Here is a 23426-nt window from a genome sequence, read left to right on the forward strand (position 1 = left end):
CCTCTGTCTAACCATATATTTCTTACCCGTGTGCGGGTGACAGAAGTGGGTACCTAGGATTAAAGTGCCACACATTACACATCCCCCTGCATCTGAATACACCCGGTTGCATTAAGGTCCCTAAAGTGCCACTTTTCTTCTCATATTTGTCACGTGGATCTGAGGGACTCAATTGCTCTTTCAAATTCTGAGCACGGGAATAGCTGAACTTTGGTCTTTTACTGAGCTTACCTTTCAATTGCTCATCTGTGTATACCACATCCCAGTACTTTAATACTATGTTCTTCACCCCACTACTTTTGGGGTTATATTGGCTGACATAATAGATCTCCCCCCTTCTGTTGGCTCACATTTCGCTCAACTGTCTTGTCCATTTCCCTTAGCAGTTGTCCTCTATTTAAACCCTCTGCCCATTCGCTTGTTGTATCAACCAATTGTTGATTTTAAAAAAAGTTTTTACACATAAATTGTTGGAGTATTTGGTATGGAACCAATTAACCAATTATGGGTGGAGCGAGCACAGGGACACGGATTGGTCTGGTGTGAAGCACATGGTTATTTAATGTTTGGTTTTATCACATTTTTTGTATCATCCTTGAAAAAGGTCCCAAAAGGGACCGAAACGTTGGAGAAAGATGCAATAAAAGATTGTCTTATATCAAAGGGAGTGCTGGTCTGTGAAATATTGGTATATATATATATATATATATATATATATATATATATATATATATATATATATATATATATATATGTAGACAAATGCAAGAGGTCCCACTCAACCCATTATCAATATATTTAAGACTTCATTGCACCCCTGCCTAATGTTTTTAAAAATTAGTGGTGAGCACAACTTTCCCTTGTTTATTATAGTTACACAGGAGCAGTGACCAGCTCCTTGTTGTAGCTCCTACCCTTCCCAGCTATAGTCAGGTGATCCCACTGGTGTCTAATAAAAGGGCAGCCAAGTTTGGGAGTTTTACTTTGAAAGCAGGCTAGTAAGTTGCAGGTAAAACTTAGTCCCTTTGTAAAATGTATAATTAAGCAATTGAATTCTTAATGAATCAGATGAAAATTGAGCATAGGACTGGCCAGATATGGGATGACTTTGACGTAGTTGGCCAGCTTAAATATATTGCAATATATTGACAAACAATTCCTGTTTTGTTTAAATGGTAAGGCATTTTTCAGAATAGGTATATTTCAATTTGTATTCATCTCTCCTAGCAGAAAAGACTGAATTAAAAACAACACCATAATAGCAATAATATAACAAAATGTGTCCAAATGTTACACACAAATCAGGAAATGTTCCTATATGTCACTACTTTTATCTGTTACATTAATACATTGTTTCAGTACTAGATTACTCTCAAGGACACCATTTTCGTAAATTATATTGTTCATGTGAAAATAATTGAGTCTAACACAACGATCTCTCCTTCCTTTGGGCTGTTAAACTTTCACTTGAAATGTTGCACTGACATATTGGCTCTATATTTTTAACTCTTTTACCCCAACCGTTGGTACACCTCAATTAATTTCTTAAATATATGTGTAAAAGGGGACTAGCAGAGCATCTTTGTTGCGTGTTATATCCTATGTCAATACTAATATCGAACAGGTAGCAGGTGATCACTATTTCAATAAATAAACACTCCCCACAGTGTGTATTACCCACTACCACCAGTAGGTGTATTCCCAAATATTAGGATTCAACTACAACTCCCATGTATCCTGGTACACGTAGTCACATAAAACCCACAAAAGTTGCAAACTATCAAGTGTCACCCATAATTACTCTACATTATCATGTAATCACATTAATATTCATACCTGGATACTAATAATCCAAATTACAGTAAAATTAAAATAAAAATGTTCAGAAAATGTCCCAGGATAAAATAAACTGTGATGATAAAGGAATGAAAAAACATCCCAAGTGCAAAACCCACCCCATAAACCAACAGGCATTCCTCTTATTGGAGAAATATTAACCCAATGTTGATGTAAATAGCCACCATTGTCACAAACAGTCCCAGTGTTTATCATAGTAATATAGATCCAAATCCAAATGTAGTCTCTTATAACGCTCTCCAATTTGTTCTGCATCCCACATAAACCGCACCAAAGTCACCGGGCCCCCCTCCATCTGCCCAGCAGTGTGTCCCCCACCACAAACAGACTGGGACGGAGAGCACGGAGACAGGACAGGATGGAGATAGGACAAGTAGGTAAATAGAGACGGTAGGGTGGTGGTCTACCCTTAGTCCCATACATCTTCCCCTTGAAGGGAGACCATAGAGGGGAATCCAGTAGATGTTGTCCCTTATTTATTTAGTTATTGATAGAGAAACTTGTATAGTACACTACAGTACAGTTATGTACAGTATAACAGTAACAACAAGAATAGGATAAAATATAGCTGTCATAATTTGAGAACCAGTAGGAGACTAGCCAGTGAAAACATCATACTAGTGGTGCTGTAAATCATCTTGCAACTGAGAACCTAAAAAAATTAATCTGTGTTTGGTAGCAATAGTTTTAACAACAGTATCATAAAATTTATCAGTGTGTTTGCGATATGCAGCAACAGTGTCAGTATGATGATGAATAAGTGAATGACACAGAGAAACAGGGAGTTGATAATTAGCAATAAGTAAAATTAACCTAAACTATAAACTCACCTAAATGCAAATAACCGTATTGAGACTACTATGCTCTGAAGAGGGGCTAGGCCTGTCTTCAAAACCAAGAACTCATTCTTGACCAGCAGAATTAACACAACTACATGCTGGAGAATTCATAATCCATCCCAATCTTGTTATTTGCCTAACTATACAAACTACTTCAGTTTAAAAGAATTATCATGAAGTATTACATATCTAATTCAACCAATACCCAAAAGATTCCATGCCATGTATTTTGAAATATTGCGTTTAGTAAACATAAGTCTCTTTATCCATGTTCCAGTGCCTGTCTTCAAAACCAAGAACTCATTCTTGACCAGCAGAATTAACACAACTACATGCTGGAGAATTCCTAATCCATCCCAATCTTGTTATTTGCCTAACTATACAAACTACTTCAGTTTAAAAGAATTATCATGAAGTATTACATATCTAATTCAACCAACACCCAAAAGATTCCATGCCATGTATTTTGAAATATTGCGTTTAGTAAACATAAGTCTCTTTATCCATGTTCCAGTGCCGTTTAGAAAAGATGTTTTGAATGAAGGCATCTGCAAAGGTATTGTCCCAAGTATACAGTAGTTCTTAGAAGTGATGAACTTAGTATACTTGCATCTCCATAATATAGTCGTGTTCTTGTAGAGATAGGTGTCAGCAAACATTTTCTTTAAAGTGCTTTGGATAGAGACATGGAAAAGATGTCCGTAATTAAAGGGAACTGTGAAATAGGAATGGTTCCCATCTATCGCAGATTTCGAATTTTCAATAAAGAGTGTTCATTTGAAATCATCATCATCATAAACATGTAGCAAGAAAAACGATTGCCAAAATCTTCCACATGTTTATAGAAGTAAACAAATTATAATGTTAGAAACTACTTTTATAAAGAATTTCAGAGTCAGGATCTTGAATCCTGACACGGTAGATATGTTTAGCCTTAGGTTTTGTACGGTGAGAAATTATAAACACTGTAAGTTTATAAAGGGCATAAAATTATAGCAATATAATGAAAACCATGAAAAAGAAAACACTATCTTGCTTAAGTAAAACTAAATATATTACTAAACACCCCTTATGCCTAATTGCCCTTGCTTCATATTGTAACTCTTTAATCTTATTTACAATTCCACAAAAAATATGAAAACTTACTATGGTAAACAATTCTCTTAAGAAGATTGTGGTGAGATATTAAAAAATTTGCTGTTACATTATCCTAATCTACAATTGCTATGGCAGGAGCTGAAGTAGCAATAATACAGGTACCATAGCTATTCTCTGGTAACCAGACATAAGCCCATGTACCACATATAAAGTAGTAGGTAGATTTCTATGTTATTAATCCATAAATAGCTAATTTTATTTTAGAATAGAATAGGTTCCAACACTCTTTACTTTTCTTAAAGTTAGTATCTGTCAAATTAAGAGTTGTTTTATAAATACCATCTTCTGCTTGATGCTAAATTCATTAGCTTCATCTTTGGTTGCCTGTAAAAACACACTTAGACGAATCATTATTTTCCATGTGTCATTTAAACGTGTTTAATGCTTTAATAGTGCTATTTTCCAAGCCGTATATAAATAATAATTGTTATTGTTAAACTAGTTTATGAGCAGAAATTTGGAAAACTACCATGGGTAGTCCCATTGAATCAGTTGGCCTAATGCCACACACCCAACAATTCGTTTTATTGGTTCCCTTAATAACTTTTGCTAAAGGACATATGAACGAAACCAAAAATCAGTAGTACTCAAAATACAAATACATGCTTGTCGGGTACACTTGCTCTACTACAATTTGAAACGTGTATCTATATATCTTGTTATGTAATTTTACTGAAGTAGGTGTTACTGATTGCACTTAGAAAGGACCTTCAAACCTTGGGTCCAAGATGTTCCTCACGTAATTTCTAATCACTACCCAGTCACCCGGTTTAAGATAGTGTGAACCAGTATTGACATTTGGATCTGGAATAGAATAAAAAACATATTTGTGTATTTCATTTGAACATTTCTGTACAACAGCTACATATACAATCCCATTCTTAGGGCTGACCCAGACATAATGTCATAGGGTGACAGTTTGTAAGGGCCTCTTGGATTGGTGCATATTGAAAACAAATCAATGGAAGAAAGTTAACCCAAGATTTTAATGTTTCTTTCAGAATCTATTAAATTTTATTCTATATAACACCATTTAGGCTTTCAACCTTCCCAAAACTCTGAGGGTTATTTTTATTTAAGACATTATCTGCCCTGTAAAATGTGTACTCCTGTTACTTTCAATGTAGGTTGGTAAAGAATACCTACACATTACCTCATTTAAAGTTTCTTAGCAGTTGCTTTTGTTGTAGCCTTAGCAACTTGGCCATGCCTCAGGCCATCCTGAGAACATGTCAATACATACTGGTACATATCCATATGTACCTACTTTAGGCAGTTGGCTGTAGTCTATTTGTAATCGCTGGAAGGGTTATTCTGGTTTAGCAAAGTGCTGTCTCGGAGATTTGACTATCTGACCAGGATTATGAAGTAAACCGGTAACACAAGAAAATACATATTTTGCAACAAATGCTGGAAACCCAGGTGCTATCCAACTTTTCTGAACTGAAGCAGCCATTGCATTCTTACCTGAGTGCACAAGTCCATGAGTTAGATGTGCCATCATAGCATACACTGCTTTTGATAGACAGTATAATAGGCCATTTCTCCATGGACCCATGTCATCCTTGGAGGCTCCCAGCTTCGACCACTTTCCTTTTTCCATCTCAGGGGCCTAGTCCTGTATTGTAGCCAGGATATCCATGTCCAACAGCCCTTTGTGGTCTTTCTGAGTGCAACTTACTGTCATTATAGGCAAGAGGGCAGCTGACTTGGCTCTCTCGTCAGCTTTTGCATTTCCTTATAGGTTCTGGAGTTTGAAGCTTTGTGTGCGCTTGCACTTTAAGAATGGCTACCTCAGTTGGAAGCTGTAATGCTAACAATAGCTGTTTTACTAAATTTGTATTTGTATTCTTATTTGGATTACCTGATGATGTCATAACATTTCTGGCCCTCCAAATCAGAAGATAGTCGAGACAAATACCAATACAGTACCTGCTATCAGAAAAGATGTTTGCCCTTTGACCTTCTGCTAGTATGCATGCTGTGATGAGTGCTTGTAGCTCAGCTTCTTGAGCTGACATGTGTGGAGGTAGATTCTGCTGAACTAAATCAGACAAATGTTACAACAGCATATGATATTTAGCATCCTCAGAACCATCAAAAAACAATTCACAATAAGCATTTAACAAAGGTTCATCTTTTACATTATCAAACCCATGTACCTCACTTTGTCAGGGTGTGTGAAGCATTTGATGTATCCCAATGTCTTTACAGATTTGTTGAATCTATCTGCAATATCTGAAATGGGTACATTGATTGTAAATATTTGGCTGCGATAGATGAGAACCCGGGGCAAACCACACTCTTGATACTGCATCACACCTCCCCCTTTTTGAAATGTGGGTGAGACCACGTGGGGCAGCAACCAAATATGGTAACAGAGCACGGGGTGCGATCACCTTCTGGAGTTTTGCAACCTGCTTTGGTAGTCAGATTAGGCACTACCGGATGGGATACAATAACAACTTTAACTGCTGTGAGATCCTGAACAAAATGCCACTAATTCCTGCCGGGCTTTTTAATTGGCAAGATGGGCTGATCTTGTGAATTAACACTCCCCTGTCAAGTAACCCTTGAATGACTGGACGAATCCCCTCTCCTTTGCGCCCTGGACAGTGGGTGCTATGGGATTTTGGGCAGGGGGGCCGTGGGTCTACTTGTTTGGACACAGGTGGGATGGATGACATCAACTAGACATCCGTCAGTGATAAAGCCCATACATCACCTAGGACACATTATAATTCAGGAGGTAGGTTCCTCCTTAGACATTTCTTTTAGTGACAAAAGATTTGCTGTATCTTGGGCATTAGTCATCTCAGACACTTACTGGGGTGGGACAGACACAAACACTCAATCCGGAATGCAGTATATGGTGCACCCTAGTTTACAAAGGATGTCCCTACCTATGAAACTGTCAGGGTTATGGGCACTATGGATAAACAAGAGTTCCTGTCCAAATTTGTGTGGATTAGTACGGGGCTGTGGAATGTCTTGAAAAATCCTTCTAAGATTTGGTGCTGTCCATGGAATGAGCTTTCTGTCTTGTGTTAATGAGACGTGCTGCAGGGACGCCCGCCACCCCCCCCTTTTTCTCTACGGGCGGGGTAGAGCTTGGCTGCGGGGCTGAGAACTGCTTGTATCAACGCTGCTGTTTTCAGTACTGAAAGATGAATTGTCACTTCTCACTAATCTCTATTTTCTAATTCTTACTCTCCCCTGCTCTGATTACGGGAAACATTCCCAGCATAGGGAGTTAATGGCTCTATGTATGCCATATGAGTTACAACCACTCAACTCTTGTGGGGCTAGAGCTTCTAATACATCACTTTAACATTCCCATTTGATTTGATTATTCTTTGTTCAGACCAAAATTCTTTGTGTAAGCATGTAGCAACTTTGAACCATGCTTCAGCGGTCTCTACAAGACCCTTATCATTATGATGTACAGAGACAGAGTTGTATCAGCGTCCTATCGACGTCCGGATACCACACACATTAATCATCTAATTCTACTCTCTCGGAAAGAGACAAAACTTAAAACACAAACCGGGTAATAGATAGCTCTATATAGGGTCAATAAAGAGCTGCAGGCAAGAAAATACCTGTTTTGCTGGCTGCCAGGAGTCGATTTAGACAACAGGTATGAACAATAATAGCAGGTTTGACACGAGTAAGAAACTAAAAAAAATAGGTCTTCCCGTGTCCCGGAGGTGATCAGTCTCTGTCCAGTCCTCTATTGGTCGACCTGTGTCCTTTATATCGGCTGATGAGCAGTCATAACCTGCAGCCTCACTTTGGGCATCAAAATTGATAAGGACACAAACAGTCCTGAGGATATCTATTCCCGTCCTAATTAGATTATGGGTGTACACCAGAAGAACCATACTGACACAAGATGTATAGAAAAAGCTTCTCCCCATCCTGCTATTTTATCAACCCAGGGATCAACATAAACCCTACTGTGGGACTGCATCTATACACATATTCTTTACAAGTTTCACCATTAATGTGTGGTGGCAATTTCTTTGAATCTTTCGCACCCATCCTATATAATAAAGTTCAAGTGTCTCTGCGTCCAGTCCCTGTGTCCGTGGGATTGCGCTACTGCGCATGTGCGAACTGCTACTGTGCTCTGGCGAATTTTCTGTGTCTGTGGAAATTAACTTTGTGTCGTCGTGCTTATAAAATACTGGTGGGAAGCGCACATACATCAAGGGAGCGACACACCTGCAACTCAGGGAATGAGAAAGACTATACGGGTCAGTCCGCTGGAAGTTGCAACTAGAGGGCTGGGTGCGGGACATACCGCTAATGAGTAATTATGAGAGGAAAAGTGCGCTTGAGGCGGCGCCAGGCTGTAACACGATGAAGTTGTTGGAAAAGGGAGAGAGTGGCAAGTGAAGAGGTGTGCTCTCTCTGAAGGGAATTGCCCAGCGAGCAGCAGGGTGGGAGGAAAGTGAAGGTGACGCGCAAATCACTGAGGGTGGGTTACTCCAACTCCTCCTCACTCTGACCCGGGCTGAACAGGAAGGAAGTCACATGTGTCACACGCAGACCTGCCGCTGCTCTCACCGGGTGTCTGCTCCTTCATATCAGTGGATCTGTCGGTGGGTTGGGGAGAAGATAGAAAGGGGAGCCCCCACTCTCACCTGCCTGCCCTTGGATACGCCGCCCTTCACTCTCCTGCGGTGAATTCTCCCTCTGGCTGCCATAGAGTTAGCTATCCGGTTAATAATTGCCTGCTCCCTGTACATCAACGCTGCCGGGGACTATGATGGAAGGTAAGAAATGACTGGTGAGTTACCCCTCTGCCTGCTGTGCGACTGCCCTGCTTCATGGCACTTTCATTGCGCCTACACTGAGAACTTCTCTAATGTCCCCAGTATCACTGAGAACTTCTCTAATGTCCCCAGTCCACCTTTACTTATTCACAGACAGAAACAAACAATTTCTTCCATCTGCATACAAGGTACAGCTCCCAGAATCCTCAGTCAGTTTACATCTCAACTGAGTATTTTCCAGAACAGAATTTAGCCTATACACTGCTGGGAGTTATAGAATAGTTGTAGAATAACTTCCCACTACTTTGTGTAAATTCATCCATTTAATAAATTGGCAGGCAATTCACATAGGCACCCCCAGGGCAAAAGAGAAGTACTGTCAGGATCTGCAGAAAGATGCTGAATAGAGATTGATACTAGCTAGGACAGGGCATGGGCTTACTGAGGCTGCTGGGATTGCCCCTATTTATTTGTGGAGTGGAGGTAGGTGTCAGGCAGTTTGACAGATGTGAGTGAGGAATGAAAGGTGCTGATGTGCTGACAGACATAAAGACACCTGCAGGTCCTAAGGGTATAAAGTCACATCAATCTGCCCCAGAACATAACTCTTTCTACGACCTCCTGGGGGGGAGGGGGGGATTCTGGGATTTGTAGTTTTGCAACAGCTGTAGCCTTAAGGTCTCCTATCCCAGCACTGGGTTTATGGGAATGCCAAGTCTGTGCTTATTGATAAGCAATACATTTATTCCTAAGGACTGTTTTGGCTTTTTACATGCTAGATTTCTAATTATTAGTGAGGACTGTGGAATAAGTTGATATTAATCCTATATAATAAAGTTCAAGTGTCTCTGCGTCCAGTCCCTGTGTCCGTGGGATTGCGCTACTGCGCATGTGCCCCACGGACCGTCTCTGGCGAATTTTCTACATATGTTCTAGCGCCCGTTAATTTAACGGGCTTAATGTCTAGTATTGAAATAAAACACGCTGTTTGCTTGCACCAAATAAGTAATGAGTTTCTTAGTGAGAAAAGAAGAGAGGGCGGATAGAAATACTAAAATTAAATGTATGTAGTGTTACATGCAACTCTCAGAGTTCCTAAGGAAGACTGCTTTTTTTTAAAAAAAAAACTATATAAGTGGTTATTACAACTTATATTCTAAGATTTCAGAAATAATAAAAAATACAGCCTGTCTCTGAATGGCAGAGCTCATGTACACTAATAGTGATTTGTAGGGAACGTGTGGTTTCTAAACTCAGATACTACTACTGAGCACAAGCAAGACGTCAAAAAGAAACAGAGTAAAGCGATCGCAATAAATCAAGACAATTTACGGACTGTCTTGGGATGGAGGGTCCCAACAAAACCTTGTCAACTCACAGAGGTATTCGTTAATATAGTGATCGTTTTACATGTAATTATACACAACAAAAATATGCCTTAACCTTTAAACATTATCATAACATACAAACAGTAAAACACAGACACATACAACATGCAGTTGAATACAAGGCAATGACGTTACAGCAGAAATCCGTTCCAGGAGTAACAATATATGAACCGGGATCCTAAAACTCGTGAAACTGGGAGTTTACCTAAAACTCCAGAAACCGGGAGTTTACCTAAAACTCCTTTGGAATCCCGCGTCAGGGATTGCCTTTATCTAACTTGAATCCCTCGTCAGGGATTTCTTTTGTCTCCCCTTTAAGCTTAAGAATACAGCATTAAGCATATACGGATGGCAGGAAAAATATCGTCTAAAAGACAACCGCTTATGACACCAGACTGAAGGGGACAACGAACCGACTGCTACTGGAACCTTTGGATTTCGTCTGACCAACAATGCCTAGTATTCCGGATCCGGGCAACTTGCACAAAGAAACACCAACGAGTGGATCAGAATAACAAGTTCCGTTTATTGAAGGTCAAACATAGGCTTATATAGGGTATAAGCAAAGACATCCCAATATAGTGATGTATTAGCATAGTATATGTCTTGTAATAGGTTCAGCATTCAGGATGGGAAAGAGAGAAATAACAGACAAATGTGTGCATGCGTATTAGCTAAGATATTTTGGCGAAGGCAAGCTGATAACATTGTTTATGGTACATGATGCTGCTTATGCAAGGTTGTCTAAGAAGAGAGTACAGGGTCGTACAGAAAAACAAGTACAGAGGTCTGCAAGGATGGGCACGTAGGCATGTTAACCCTTCACAGGTCAGTCTGTGTCTGATGTATGTAACTACCCCTTATATTGTATACTGTGTATAGCCATGCAGAACTGGTTTTGAACAACAGATCAGACTTACTATAAGCCAAAAATTGAGAAATGATTGGCCACAATGTTTGAAGGAAGCTCCCCGCTGTGGTCCAGATCTCCAAGGCAACCCGTGTAACAGAGAAAGACTCGCACGGAAGTGGCGCAAAACAGGAAGTGAGCGCACTGGAACGCACAAGGTGGAACGCGGAAACACGAACAGTAACCAAGACAACCGACCGGAATGGATTTTAAAAAGGGCGACATGGTTTTTAGTAATTAAGCCTCTGATGAAGCTGTGAATAACAGCGAAACGCGTTAGGTAAAGGAGAACCACATCGGTCCAGTACAAGCACCACGAGGAGGTCTGAATCTGGCTGGCAATCACCATCCTCTGGGACTTTGTAACCACAGAAATTGGACTGAATGCGATCATACTAAGGGAAAGAAGTTCCATGGAGGGTGCGAGGTCAAACTAGGATCGTACAGGAGGATTTAATAGACACGCTTGACCACGGGACTGGTTTGTAAGTAGGCATTTTTTCTAAACTGTGGAGGTGTTCCAAATTTGATATACGGACCCACTGCTGCACTGAAGACCAATCTTCACTCTATATCTGCACCCCTCGAACGCTTGTTTTCTCTAATTAGATGTATATTAGAGAAAGGGGAGCACTTACAAAATAAGTCAGTTTAAAGCACTTGGTGATACCCCTCATTTAGATTGAACGTATTACGCTATGTTGGTTCCTAATTTCTGTTGCCACAGGCGATGATCCCTTTGTATATATTTTCCTGGAAGTATACACATTCGTTTGGATTCCTAAGGTTAGGTAATATAGCAGTGTGTTGGATCCGTATTTACTAGTTGGTCTCTCAGGTTACTGCCTCTTCTGTATGCAATCCATGGTGGTAATTTGAAGGGGATTGAAGAGTGCGGTCTTTCTGTATTATGGACCGATGGCTATGTATTGCTTGGGTAAAGGATTTGGTGGAGGGAGAATAAGTGGTGAGGAAGGTAAGTCTGTCGTCATCTCCTTGTCTTTTGTTTGGGGACTACAGATGGAGTTCAGTAGTGCCGCCTGTGTAAAGCATGTAGCTTTCTGACGGCTGTCAAGTAGTTCATGAAGGGGATATCCCCGTTGGAGAAAGCGATCAATGAGTTCATCTAGTTGTATAGTAAGTTGTGTCAGATTCGTATTGTTCCGTACTGTACGAATCATTTGGGAATATGGAATGCTCTTGAGGAGATGTGGATGTGAAGAAGCATGGTGGAGCAGGGTATTTCTGTCAGTAGTTTTCCGATAGATCGTGGTTGTGAGATGAGTGTCGTGCTTCAATAATAGGATGTCCAAAAACGGAACTTCATCATTATTAGTCTGTGCTGTGAATTTGATAGGAGTAGGGAGTGCATTTAGTTCATCAACCATCAATTTGAATTGGTCGTTAGAGCCAGTCCATAAGTCAGTAGATCGTCAATGAAGTGCCAGATTTTTTAGATGTTAGTCCCATACTGCGGTAAGATGTAGTGCATGTTCGAAATGTGCCATATATAGGTTGGCGAAGGCAGGAGCAAGATTAGAGCCCATACTGGTCCCACTCAGTTGCAAATAGTGGCAGAGTTCAAACTTAAAATAATTTAGTTTCAGACAGAGTTCCAATAGGTCCAAGAGGAATTTTGTTGTGGGGTGTGTGGGGTCTGGGTGTTGTATCAAGGCTTCCCGGATGCGTATAATGCCTTCATCTGTGGGTATCACTGTATAGAGAGAAGTGACATCCATAGTGGCCAAGAGGGTATGTGCAGGGATTGTTTGGCAGTCCTTTAGTTTCATGAGCAGGTCACCGGTATCTTTCAGGTAGGTTGAAGTCTTCTGTACCAAAGGTTTTAAAACGTAATCAACATAAATTGCTAGAGGTTACAAGATGGATTCTCTAGCGCTGACTATTGGACGTCCCGGAGGGTTTGTGAGGGTTTTGTGAATTTTAGATAGGGTGTAGAGTATTGGGGTGACTGGGTGTTCCGTGATCAGGAAAGCGTACGTGGATAAAGCTGATTGTAGTGTGGTTTCAACCCTCCTTTTGTAGTTTGGTGTGGGGTCCGTCTCCAACTTTTTGTATACAGCCCAGTCACTAAGTTGTTTCAAAATTTCAGATCTGTAATCAGAATAGTTGAGGATAACTACACCGCCACCTTTATCAGCCGGTCGGATGATTATCTTAGGGTTGTTGGCGAGGGATGTGATTGATTCTCTCTCAGCTTGTGTTATGTTGGACCACCCAGTAGGATCTCTCGGTTTCATGGATTCGTCTATAAGCAAGCGCAGGGCAGCGATCGGGGGGGGGGGGGGGACAGGGGGAGATGGAAGGGGGCCCAGACGGTAAGGGGGGCCCGGAAATGCCACACTTACTTGATTAGCCGGGCCCCCCGTATTTCTGAGAGCTGCTGACTTCGGGAAGGCATGGACATTTAAGGGGCCCTGGCCACCAATTTTCTCATAATGTGGGGGGGCCCTGGTCACCAATTTTTCTTTTTTCATGTGGGGTCCTAGCCACCAATATCTTTTTATGGGGGGCCCTTACCACCAATATCTTTTTATTTTTTATTAACATGTGGGAACGCTAGCCACCAATATTTTTTTTGTTTTTTTACTGTGTGGGTGGGGAGGGCGGACCTGTAGGTGGGGCTTGCGGTGGGTGCAGCAATGGACTTCGAAGTGTTTTGTGGTTCAAAGTGGCTCTTAGCTCAAAAGGGGGTGTAAACCTTGGTGGTTTGCATCCTGAAGTGATCTTTAAGTTTCATGCTTCTTTGGAACCGTTGAATGTCAATCATGAGGTCTAGTTGCTTAATCTTGGTAGTGGGAACGAATGAGAGTCCTCTGGACAGTACTGGTAATTCGGTTGAGCTCAGTTGGTGATCACTAAGATTAAAGACTACTTCCTCCGCTGGTAGTGAGGTCTTGCGTCGGGAGCCGTTGCACCTCCTAATTTTTGATTGGGTAGTTGATCCTAAAAAATGTGTGCTGGAGCTGCCAGATGTATTAATGCTGGTATTGGTATCGAATGGGGGGGGGTACATCACTGGGCTTGCCTCTGCCCCTGCTGTGTGTGTCAGTGTCAGAGGGGGATAATGTATAGGGAGAAGAGTCAATCCCACTAAAGCCAATCTGTTGTCTGCGTGGTTTATTGTATCTCGGTCGGGTTTGTTCGCCGCCAGAAAGCCAATTGTGGCTCGTCTATTCTGGTAGTCCGAGTGGACTATCTGTACTTTATTTTTCTTAAATTCGTGTAGTTCGGCAGAGTAATGTATTAATTGTTGTTCCAGTTTCTCCAGCCACCTGTTGTCCCGGTCAGATTTGAGTGTAGTAAGATGTGCTGATTCGAATGATGCTATTTTTGTATGGGTAACCGACAGGTTCTTGGTTACTTCCTCAATGACCAGGAGTATAAGGTCCAATGAACATTTATTAAGGATCTGGCACCACCTTTTGCAGAATTCAGTGTTGTTTCTACTGATGATAGGGATGTTCTTTACCCTGAAGCCACATGGGATGTGTTGTCTCTTGTAGAAGTCAGAAAGGTATATTCCATGTAGCTTTAGGTCAATCTCGTGTTCCTTCAGTCTTAGTAGATTGTGGTAGATGTCATTCAATGAGGCGGTGGGGGTGATGTCCTCCGCTGTTTCTGTGAACAAGATGTTTGCTGCTTCCACATCTGAGAATTGGAGTCCAGTGAGTGGGATATCGATAAATTCAGATCCTCCACTGTGTTCCATCGCCTGGGTTATTGAGGTTGATCATAAACAAAAAAGAGGTGTTCTAGGTACAAAAAACTCGGGTGTAAATGGCAAAAAATAGTAGTATAGAGTTCAGGAAGCCAGCACGACACGTATAACAGTAGAAGTTGCCTGGGTGCAAACAGCCTATGTAGTAGAGGTATAGCAAAAGAAAAAGCTAGCACTCACAGGTCTTGTGAAAGGTTTCCAAATGTTTTATTCGAAAAACGACTAACGTTTCGGCTAGCACTCTAGCCTTTCTCAAAGTGCACACACAAACAAATACCAACCATTTAAACCCCCAGTGGCGGGAAACAGGAAGTGGTGACGTCATAGTGACGTATTGTGGGGTGAGTAAACGATATACTAAATAAATAAATAATTCTTAAAGGAAAAAAAATTTCAAATACATCAATATATACAGTACGAACATAACCTTGCAGTACCTAATAGATACAATGTAACAAGTCCTTGGTTTTGTTGCTAATGAAATCATATGGGTACAAATTTGTTACTGTAGCAGTTCATCAACATTCAGTTACACATGTTACAAATGGTGCGAGAATTCTTCTCAGTGTGGGCAGTTATCAGAAGTAAGGGCAAAAGGAAAGCGCTTAAGTATACCCGATATAGTGCTGAGCCGTCACAGGTAGGGAAGCGGTGGTTCCGTCGTATGAGGGGATGGTGCCTCCATGTTCCATCTGATTACCGATTCACATTTAAGCTGCATGCAGGCGCGACGCTGGAATCCGGACACTCTGATGTATTGAACAATGCAAGCGGATCAGTGCTCTCCTGGTTGTACTGTGGGGTGCTGTTCCTCTTCTTACCAACAGGTGGCGCTGTGCTCAGCATCGCTGAAGCATTGTTAGGACATCTGTGCCTAGCAACCATTAATCAAATACAAAATAAAAAATATATGCAAAATAAAAGTGTTTTTCTTTAGGGAAACAGATCACTATTATCTCCTAACAGCTTATAGCCCAGCTCCTGGAGGAGCACACTATCCTGCTCAGCTATACAATAGTTACACTATAGATCAGGAGAGCCGCCGTGAGCAGGATCTGTGGTGGGGGAGACAGGACAAGCTGGTAAATAGAGAAGGTAGGGTGGTGGCCTACCCTCAGTCCCATACATCTTCCCCTTGAAGGGAGACCATAGAGAGGAATCCAGTAGATGTTGTCCCTTATTTATTTAGTTATTGATAAAGGAACTTATAAAAAAAAGGCCAGGGCAATCTCTAGGGAATATTAGATGAAAGGGTCACTCCACCAGTTCAGGCTATCTGAGCTGGGGCCCACCCAAGTGTTGGTCAATTCAGTAAAGCATCTAGTACACACTGGAGATATAGGCTTGGTCAACCACACAGCTCTTCCAATTATTTGTGTAATTCACTCTAGAGATCTGTCAATATGGACAGGTGCCTTTTACCTGGATATGTACAATCTGGTAAGAGTGCGGGGCTGGGAGTTTTCACAATTCACCAACTGGGTGCCCTTGTAATGGGTTGCTATAGGAAGAGAAGGGACATGTCTAGAGTAGGGGGAAGGAAAAAGAGTTGGGCAGGCTGCTCTCTCAGGATTTTTAGAGTATAGTAGAGTGTCAACTCCCAGCTGCAGGCCTCACACAGCTGTAAATGAATATGAGAGTCAATCAAAAAACGGAGCATAGGAGATAAGTTCACATGTCCAATGAAAGAGTCAATCAAAAAAACAGCATAGGAGATAAGTTCATTGAGCCCACAGGGGCTGAGGGTGTCCAACCGGTGGATCAATTTCAGTTCAGATTGCAACAGCAGGCTTTCACGATCACCCCCCCCCCGAAGCGGAGGGGGGACTCAGTCAATAAACATGCTCCTCAGGGATGCTAAAGTATGTTTACATTCCACAAAATGTTGTGCCACTGGAGTGTCACCGCTTCCCTTTCCAAGGGCAGCTCTGATAGTGGATCTGTGGTTTGCCATCCTGTCCCTGAAGTTGGTAATTGTTTCCCCACGTAGATCAGTCCACAGGGGCATTTGATGATATAGATTATAAACTTTGAGGTACAGGTTAGTCTGTGTCTGATAGCAATCTGTTTTCCAGAGTGTGGGTGGGAGAACGTGGACCGCGTCAGGAGTTGTCTGCACGTAGTGCAGTCTGTACACCGGTAACAAAGAAGAATTTCACTGGCACACGAAGGTTCTTTCAAGCAGGTACTAGCCCTTGCTGAGTTTATTTTGCAGAAGTGCAACGTTTGGGGTGAACCCCTTTATCAAGCATACAAATCACACTGTGCAGCAACTATTTAACACCACCATGTGACACATTAATTAGCATAATTGATCAAATCCAATTTAACCCTTCTCAGTCCCAGGGCCAACTGTAACTCCCAATTGGTGTATTTCAGAATGTCCATAGAAATCGGCAAAAACAAAGTTTTCATTAAATATTTTGGAAAACCCTTTATCCAAAAAGGACGGTGTAGTGAAAACCCCTTGGACTGTAACTTAAAAGTCCAAAAATAGTCCATAAACAAAAAATTAAAAATAGAATTGTGCCGAAAAAAAGAATATGTGCAGCAACCAAAAAAAGGAAACAAAAAAGAAAAATAATTTTGTTACAATTTGTTACATTATAGCTTAAAGGCTGGGTAGCTGGCATAATTGTTATATTGTAACAATCTATAATTCAAGATACTATCTTAACCTACACAAATGGGGAGAGGACGTTATGAGCAGTATCTGTCCCTGTGGCATATTCTTGTTGCTGGTTATCTGTAAAAAATGTATAAAACAAGTTAGTAATATTTATAAAAAGCAAGACATATTAAATTCTTCGTTTAACCCTTTAGGGTGTCTAGACTGCAATTTCCATATCCAATAAAATTCCCTCTGCAGTAACCTTTTCTTTTTATCCAAACCATGTTGTATTGTGACCTTTTCAAGAATCTGCGAAACCTGATGTCCATGATTAAAGAAGTGTGTTCCCAATAAAGTTTCCTTCTTAAATTTAGATGTTTCCTTTTCTTTTTTTGTGCTAGTATTTGTTGGTTTATAATTACGGATAACGGACTTGTGCTTGTTCAGCCTCGTTTTAATGGGTCTACTAGTTTGCCCTACGTATGCTAACCCACAAGGACATTTTAAACAGTATATGACATTGTTGCTGTATGAAATCCGTTCAGTTAAATTTTCTGACCTGATTGTGGCTGAACAGCCTGGTATTATGCCCGTGCAATGTCCACAACTCCTACATGGGAAAGTGCCGTTTGTTTTATAGAAAAGGGGGTTAGAGATCCTTGCTCAGTTGTTTTCTTGTTCTTAACCAGATCTCTTAATGTTTTACTTCTCCTGTAGGAAAAAAACAAGTGGCTTATGTAATGAATGGGATGCGTTGATTGGTGGTGATACCCTTAGTCTTTCTAACCAAAGTGGTTTCTCTTGGAATGGCTGCAACCTCATTACGTATGGAAATTAAGTTAGATGCAATGTACCCTTTTTCCACAAATTTTGAAACCATGTGCAGTGATTCCTGTGCCTACAGTTCCTCCGTGGAGGTAATCCGCTTAACTCGCATGAGCTGACTTTTTGGAAGCCCCTTGAAGAGGCCCTGTGGATGGAAGCTTGTGGCCCTTAATAAGTTATTCCTATCCGTGGGTTTACTGTATAAAGAGATGACAAAAGTGGCATCAACATACTTAATATTTACATCGAGGAAATGCAACTCGGTCTCATTCACCTCCAGTGTGAATTTTATAGTGGAGTGAACCCTATTAAGATAAACCACGAATTCCTGGAGCTTCTCTAAGGTGCCTGTCCAAATGATGAACGTGTCATCCACATATCTCATGTAGGTATATATAAAGTGGCAAAATTCCTCATTACATAGTTACATAGTTAAATTGGGTTGAAAAAAGACAGTCCATCAAGTTCAACCCCTCCAAATGAAAACCCAGCATCCATACACACACCCCTCCCTACTTTTAATTAAAATTCTATATACCCATACCTATATTAACTATAGAGTTTAGTATCACAATAGCCTTTAATATTATGTCTGTCCAAAAAATCATCCAAGCCATTCTTAAAGGCATTAACTGAATCAGCCATCACAACATCACCCGGCAGTGCATTCCACAACCTCACTGTCCTGACTGTGAAGAACCCTCTACGTTGCTTCAAATGAAAGTTCTTTTCTTCTAGTCTAAAGGGGTGGCCTCTGGTACGGTGATCCACTTTACAAAACTTTACAAAAACAAACTTTTTCTCAAAATGGTCCATAAAAAGGTTGGCATAGGCTGGTGCCATGTTGTTGTGTGTGTATATATATATATATATATACATATATAAATATATACATATATATACATATATAAATATATATACACATATATATATATATATATATATATACATATATATATATATATACATATATACATACATATATATATATATATATATATATATATATATATATATATATATATATATATATACATACATCAGAACAAATGGACCCGCACTCCAAGAGATTTTGTGAAAAAAGTGTCTTGTTTTTATTCACAGATGCATATCCGACGTTTCGGTCCCTATTGGGACCTTTTTCAAGGATAAATGGCCTGTGTACAAACCAGTGCTTAAATACCTTTGTAAATTGGCGCCAAGCATGACGTCATAGCCAGAAAAAACCCCCTCATAATTAGCAATCAAAGTATTTACATGGAGAAAAAAAGTAATACATACAATTCACCACTAGGTGTCGCTGGTGTGCCAGTAGTAGACGTGCTCAAATGTAGGTGATACAAGTGTCCATATAAAAGTATCCATTCAAGGAAAAAGTCCATTGAAAAAATCTGTAAGTTCATACAAATGTGTTACTTTGTTGCAATATTGACAAAGTAAGGAGGAAGTTGGCCGTGAGCTGCGATTGGTTAAGAGTGAGCTGACTGCATTTGAAGAAGCTAACACTGCTGTTTTACAAAATGACAAAGATACTGACTGGCTGAGTAAGCTGGGAAATCAAGTCGCTAAATATAGAACTGAATTACTTGCCTTCAAGAGCTCCAAACGATTACGAGTGCAGCAGGACTACAAGGAAGGCGCTGTGTATCGGTGGCAGCAGGGAGGCGCATTAGGACCCAGGAGGAGGCGGACGGATTGGCGCACGAGCAGACCAGCATCCAGGAAGCCCGGTAGTGGAACTGGCAGCAGGACCTCAGACAGCGAGAGCGGCAGAAGCAGATCCGGATCGCCGCAGAGTGGGTCGCCTCCTGTACTGTCCTCTTCTTTTTTAGGGGAGCGCACGCAGAGCGGAAGCGAGGAAGCAGCGAGGCACAGCAGTGCAAGAAAGCCACCCGCAGGAGCAAAAGGTCCCACTGCAGCACCGACAGTATCGACATGCTCCCAGCAGGCCCAGAGCAAGAACAAGAAAATATGATCTTCAACCTGTCTGCCTATCATTTGACTGCGGCGGAGAAATCCCTGCTACAAAAAGGACTTGGATTCGTTCCAACGGTGAGTCAAACTCCGTTTGCTCATATCATTGACAATTATAAATTTGCTAGACAATTGCGCCTTAAAGAGCGCTACGAGTCTAATATGGGAGCAAAAAGGTCGGATTTAGACCCCCCCACATGATGTTGAATTGAATGCTATTGTTGATATGTCTGACAATGTTACACAAAGTGTTGTACAGCAGGATGATAGCAAAAGATTTAAATCCAAAAGTGACTTTGATCCAATCAGTACCAACGCTTCTATTAAGACCTTCAACCGTATGCTTGACGTAGATATGACGGCATGGTATAAAACTAAAAACAAACATAGGGGTAATTTGTCATTAGAGCACAGAAATGCCCTCAAATCCTTGAAAGCGAATAAAGATATAATTATTAGAAAGGCTGATAAAGGGGGATGGTAGTGGTACTAGATTACAAGTATTACAAGGATGAGCTTGTGTCCCAGTTGAATGATGCCACTAATTATGGGAAATTGACGCATGACCCCACTAATTCCTTTTATGATGAATTAAAGGGTTTATTAGAAAATGGATTACGAGATGGATCTATTTCCAAGACTATGTTTGAATATTTTTTGTCAAAATTTCCAGTCAGACCGGTGATTTACACCTTGCCTAAGATGCACAAAAATCTGCAAGCTCCCCCAGGGAGACCTATAATATCCTCCAATGGTTCGCTTAATGAGAGAATTCCAGAATTTGTAGACTATCATCTCCAGCCATGTGTCCAGCAAATAGACAGCTATTTAAAAGACACAAATGATTTCTTGAAGGTTATAAGAAGTATTGATATACTAGCTTCTGAACTCATTTTAGTGACAATGGATGTACAGAGCCTGTATACATGCATTCCGCATGAACAGGGGTTTGAGGCTGTACAGAAATTGATCACTGATAATGAGCATTACAAAGGGCCCCATTGTGAATTCATTTTGTCCCTATTGCACTTTATCCTGTACAATAGCTACTTTAAGTTTGAGAAGCAGTTTTTCTTGCAGCGCACAGGCACAGCTATGGGATCCAAGGTAGCCCCGGCGTACGCTAATGCATTTATGTACATGTATGAAAATGAACATATCTTAAGCCATCCACTGTTCAGAAGATATGGCTTCTTTGTGTGGTCTGGCCCTGCAGAGCAACTAAAATGTCTGATAGAGCACTTAAATGGTTTGGCTAGCCCTGTCAAGTTGACGCTGAACTATAGCTTCGAGAGCATCAAATTTTTGGATGTTAAAGTATATAAAGTGAATGAGGCACTACAGACATGTATATATGTAAAGCCTACAGACAGGAACACGTTAGTGCACTACCAAAGCAACCACCCAAAGCATTTACTTGACTCGCTACCCAAATCCCAGCTGCTGCGGGTAATACGGATCAATAGCGAGGAGGACAAGAGGGTGGAGGATGTTAATACTATGTGTAGTAAATTCCTGCTTAGGGGCTATCCTGATGCATTGATTAGTAATACCAGAGAATGGGCGTTAAGCCGCGATCGAGAGGCAGTTCTGCTGGAAGCAAATACTGCCCCTACTAACAATGACCAAAGAGACATGTACTATATTTGCCAATATGGGGAGAGTTCTAAGTACACACGTGATAGTGTATTGAAACATAGGGAGCTTGTCAAAAGTGATAAGAATCTAACTAAAAAACTGCCACATAGACCCAAGTTCAGCTATCGAAGGGGCAGCTCATTAAAGGAAATTCTAAGCCCCTCCGACCCCATAGACAAGTACTCTAGCCCACAGACACAACACTTCCTATCACCAAGATTAGGAGTGTACAAATGTTCAGGCTGTGTGATGTGTAGCAGCCTAATTCTAGGCAATTATTTCTCACACCCACATACGGGCAAAAAATATGATATTCGACACAGGATGAATTGTACAAGCACTTTTGTGGTTTACATTATCAAGTGCCCTTGTGGGTTGATTTATTGCGGTAAGACTGTGAGAATGCTTAAAGAACATATAGGCATGCACAGGTCAAGCATCAGAGCTGCCTTGGATCCAGAAAGGGAAGACAAAAGGAAGAATAAGAAGCAAGACATTGCCCAACAGCTAGTGGCCCGCCATTGGGCTGAAGCCATGCACAGCCCGGCAGCATTTAGATGCATGCCAATAGAGCAGGTATGGCAAGAGGCCATAAAAATTTAATTTGAGGAACCTCATATTAAAACTAGATTTTCTGAAAATTGGTCACTTTACTTTGATCAAATAGACTAAACACAAAACTAAAATTCAGGAGCTGTTACAGATCTAACTATCCTAATGTCTGGGCAACAAAACTAACTCGGTATCTACATAATATTTAGTGTTATTATAACTCCACCATGCAAGGTTTAGATTTGTTTTAGTTGTATGTTGCTTTTGTTAGCTTATAGAGTAGATCTAGTTACTAAACTTTATTGTATGGGTCAAGGGACTCATTACACTAATATAAGTCATTTATTATTTTTATGTTTTCAAAATTTTACTATGCCTTTGTGTTGTAAACAGCATGATGTATGCATGCAGTTAAATAGCTTAATCACACTCAATTTGCACTGTGATAAGTAAATCTTGCTTGTTTTTGGAAAACTCAATAAAAATGTTGAAAAGGAATAGAGCAGGTAACGGTTAAAGCAAGAGGGGGTGACAATAATAAAGCCCTACTAAAAAGAGAGGCCTTTTGGATACACGAGCTGGACTGCGTTGCACCTAAGGGTCTTAATGGTCCTCAGTTGTTTTCTTACCTAAGCAGATTTCTCCCGCCAACATCATGCTATGACAAATATGAAATAAAGCACAAAGACTTGGATATGATATCCAGATTTTATTTTTAATAAAATAGTATTTAATGCCATTTAACAATAAGATTGAATCGCAATGCAATAACATTGAAAACAAGTGATGTAACTATTTTTTCATATCTGTCAATATTGCAACAAAGTAACACATTTGTATGAATTTACAGATTTTTTCAATGGACTTTTTCCTTGAATGGATACTTTTATATGGACACTTGTATCACCTACATTTGAGCACGTCTACTACGGGCACACCAGCGACACCTAGTGGTGAATTGTATGTATTACTTTTTTTCTCCACTTTGATTGCTAATTATGAGGGTTTTTTTTCTGGCTATGACGTCATGCTTGGCGCCAATTTACAAAGGTATTTAAGCACTGGTTTGTACACAGGCCATTTATCCTTGAAAAAGGTCCCAATAGGGACCGAAACGTCGGATATGCATCTGTGAATAAAAACAAGACACTTTT

The sequence above is a fragment of the Xenopus laevis genome, chromosome 5L (assembly GCF_017654675.1).
Source record: "Xenopus laevis strain J_2021 chromosome 5L, Xenopus_laevis_v10.1, whole genome shotgun sequence".
Classification (NCBI taxonomy): Eukaryota; Metazoa; Chordata; class Amphibia; order Anura; family Pipidae; genus Xenopus; species Xenopus laevis.